The sequence below is a fragment of the Chenopodium album genome, chromosome 14 (assembly GCF_948465745.1).
Source record: "Chenopodium album chromosome 14, dcCheAlbu1.1, whole genome shotgun sequence".
NCBI classification, from domain to species: domain Eukaryota; kingdom Viridiplantae; phylum Streptophyta; class Magnoliopsida; order Caryophyllales; family Amaranthaceae; genus Chenopodium; species Chenopodium album.
In genome coordinates this window covers 7,139,211-7,143,210 of record NC_137847.1, presented here as the reverse complement: position 1 = coordinate 7,143,210, position 4,000 = coordinate 7,139,211, and the positions used below count along the sequence as shown (strand labels likewise).

Genomic DNA, 4,000 nt, shown 5'->3' with positions numbered 1-4,000 from the left:
TTGTTTTTTTTACGACATGGGTCTACTTTTGTCAAATGATGCAAACAATAAGAGACGGAGGGAATACACTTGACACAAACACCCCACATGAGTATGTATTGAATTTTGAAGTACGATAAATTGTCAAATTAGAATCTCTTAATATTCCAAATTAGAACCACCTTGACCAGTTTCAACCCTCATGGTTTTTTTGGTCCAATATTTAAAAGACACGAGAAAGGGTAAGAGATCTCTACCTTAGTATCCCTAATAAGGATTTAATCGTTTAATATTTCCCAATAGACTAAACCATCATAATGGCATGCCAAGGTCAACTACATTAATAACTTTTGTTAAACATGTCGTAAGCTTTAATTTCCACCCGTGTTCGATCCCCCACAACGACAATTGGGAGGGTACTGAAACCTAACCACCCAAAACTAATCCCCGAACCTGGATTTGCCCAAAGGGTGAATCGGGTGGAGCACAAAAAAAAAAAAAAAAAAAAAAAAAACACTTTAATTTCCTTATTTGGGCCTTTACCAAAAAGCTTTCGAAGCTTCAATCCTAAAAAAATGGGCCTAAGTTAGCCCTCTTCGAAAAGCCCACTTAACTATGAAATATATATAAACCCTATCTAATTTCTAAATTTTTTCTTCATTGTAAGTCTCTCTCTTCATCATTTTCATCAATATTTTCATCAATTCACTTCATTTCCTAAGAATTTTGCAGTTAACTTTGTAAAAATTTCTTCTGAATTTTGAAAATTATTCGAATTTGTTTCGTATATTTTTGTAGAAATCATCAATGGCTCTTCCTAAACTCGAGAAGAAGATAGTGAAGAAGCGGGTGAAGCAGTTTAAGAGGCCGCAAAGTGATCGTAAGATTTGCGTCAAGGTATAATTTCAGTGTGAATTTTGCAAAATATTATGCGAATCTATTTCTCAGATTTCTCCTTTTTTTTTTTGCTTGATGCTTGATTAGGTAGAAATTGGAAGTAAACGAAGATTTTGTTTGAATTTGATTTTGTTTGTTGTCAATTTTTATATGAATAGTGTGTGTAATTTTTTGGATGAATTTCATATGAACTGGAAGCTTAATTAGTTGGAATTCCAATATAAATGTTTTGAGTATTCGACAAATGAGCTGGTTGTTTAATTTGGAATTTGGAATTTGGAATTTGGAAATAGCTGGTTATTTATTAATTGATTAGCTTATGAGTTGTGATATGATGAGTGGCGCGTTGTCGGGATTGATTAGAGGCATGCTCTTGACAAGTAGATATTCTATAATACAAAGACTGGTAAATTGGTATCTGAAGTTTGAACCTCTGTATATTATTCAAGTGTGATTCGGCCTTACGTTTATGATAATTAGGGTTTTGATATGATGAGTGGTGTGGTGTCGGGATTGAATTGGAGACATGTTGATAATCTAAACACAATGCATATGGTATCCTTGTTTTGGCATACATATCATTATGTTCTTATACGTAAACTTTGGGCAATAACTTTGGGCGTAAATTGCATTTTTAGTTCATGGTATTAGAACTTGTAACCAATTGTTGTTGTGGATTTGATAGAGCCTTCTTTGGTTTAATTGTTTTGCAGCTTGTGATCTAATTGCATTCTCTTTAATTATAGCCACTTGGAAGTGTAATTCAACTATTTTTGTAAAGGTTTAGCCCTTTATGTACGCAAGACAGGTTTTAGTGTACACTAGTTTGATTTTTTCCATCCAAGTGTTATGAAAAAGTACTCTACAGTTCAGTCTATTTGTAAGCAGTAAGCAGTGATTCACATCATAGCATCTCCTGAGTTGCGAGATTTAATCTCTAAATATTGGGTGCAATAACCAAACTGTCTGTCTAAATATTCAAGCCTAGTTCAATCACGTCTAAATGTTTATGCCTTCTTTTGAGTGCATGTACATTGATATGCATAATACCAGGATTAATTTTGTTGTTTTGTGCAAATGCTGGCCTTGTGCTTGTTGAAGGTAGTAGGTTTTATTCCTTATGTGTTATATACTTATATGCCCATCTACCTGTATTCATGTATGGGTAATTCCTTGTAGGGCTGTGTTTCCAAGACTTTAAATTTTGCAAATATACAAAAAAAACCTTTGCCATTTTACTCTGAAGTGGTTTCTTTAAATTTGTCTCATTAATCTAAATGGTTGTAACTTGCTGCCTAACTGGCGTAGGCCAAAGGTATATGGTATATTTGTTCTGGCATTCATATCTGAAGTTTGTACCTCAGTATTTTATTCAAGTATGATTCGGGCTTACGTGTATGGTAAATTATTTTGATATGATGAGTGGTGCGGTGTCAGGATTGAATTACAGACATGTTGATAAGATGATAATCTTAACTCAAGGCATTTGTTATCTTTGTTCTGGCATTTCATATCTGAAGTTTCAACCTCAGTATTTTTTTTTATGTGATTCATCCTTAGTTTACGACTAAATTTGATTACTTTTCCCTTAAGTGGGCTCATTTTGGAACATTCTTATGTCTACCTGACTTTGTTATGTTCTTATATGAAAGATGTAGGCGTAGATTGCAATTTTTAGCTCGTCGTATTAGAACTTGTAACAAACTGTAGTGTGGATTTGATTGAGGCATGTTTGGTCGATTAGTTTTATAGTTTGTGATCTAATATGTATTGTATGTCATTACAGCAACATGGAAGTGTAAATCAAGATATTATTTTAGCTTTAGCCCTTTACGTGCACAAGGCAGGATTTAGTGAACTGCAGTTTGATTTCACTTTTGTATTAATCTAAATTGTTGTATCTTGCAGACTAACTGGCGTAGACCAAAGGGTATTGATTCACGAATGAGAAGATTAAGGGAGTCACTCTTATGCCAAACATAGGTTACGGTTCAGACAAGAAGACTCGTCACTTTCTTCCCAATGGCTTCAAGAAGTTTGTTGTCCACAACGTTAGTGACTTGGAGCTTCTTATGATGCACAACAGGTAACTGAGGCCCTTTAAATTCTTGCTACCTTACACTGTTTTTTAACTTGTTCTTGTGTGTTTGCTGACTGATCATTGTTTTTCATTGCTTGTTCAGGACATACTGTGCTGAGGTTGCGCACAACATTTCAACCAAGAAGCGAAAAACTATTGTGGAGCGTGCTGCTGAACTGGATATCGTAGTTATTAACAAACTTTCGAGGTTGAGAAGCCAGGAGGATGAGTAAATCTGTTGGTGGCTTAGTTCTTGTATTAGTGTATGTTTAATTTCTAGATCTGTAACTGTGATTTGAAGCTTTGTTTTCTACCAGATGATGTAATCAATCTCTTTATTTGATTAGGTTATAATTTTCTTTCAATGAGTTGCATTGTGTTTTGAACTTGACCAGCATATGATTAAGATTCCCCTGAACTGTGATTCTTTGCGCTATCATTATATTCAGTTTTCACAATGACTTTTGAAAGAAGTGCAGCACTGCTGTGTGCCTGTATATTACACTTTGAGAGTAGATCAAGTACTAGAAGATTACTGCATTAGTCAATACTAGTTAGAACTGGCTGTGATAGGTAAAACTAGAGTTGGCACACGTGAATACGTGATCAATCAATCAATCAATCAATCAAAGCCTTAATCCCAAAAGTGGGGTCGGCTAACATGAACCAAATTTGATTATTCCGTGTAGTCATCAACATAAATCTTTCTCCTCCATCCCTTACGATCCAAAACTTCATCCTCACGTAAATCCATGCACTTCATATCCTTCCTCACTCCTTCCAACCAAGTCATCTTTGGTCTCCCTCTTCCTCGTTTAATCCCTCCATGGTCCCACTCTTCCACTCTTCGCACCGGTGCACCCTCGGGTCTCCGTCTTACATGTCCAAACCAACGCAGACGATTTTCCCTTAATTTATCTACAATGCCCGCCACACCTACTTTCTTGCGAATAACCTCATTTCTGATTCTATCTCTTAAAGTGTTTCCACACATCCACCTTAACATGCGCATTTCCGTAACCTCCATCTTTTTAATATGCTCTT

The 4,000-nt window shown here is 35.4% G+C and overlaps 1 pseudogene across 1 annotated transcript; it reads left to right on the top strand.

Annotated features, from left to right (window-relative positions):
- The first annotated feature begins 654 nt into the window (after positions 1-654).
- LOC145578773 (large ribosomal subunit protein eL32y-like) lies at positions 655-3,321 on the top strand (annotated as a pseudogene). Its single transcript, XR_014098916.1, has 3 exons — positions 655-876; positions 2,785-2,962; positions 3,060-3,321. The product of XR_014098916.1 is annotated as a large ribosomal subunit protein eL32y-like (transcript).
- The last annotated feature ends 679 nt before the right edge of the window (positions 3,322-4,000 follow it).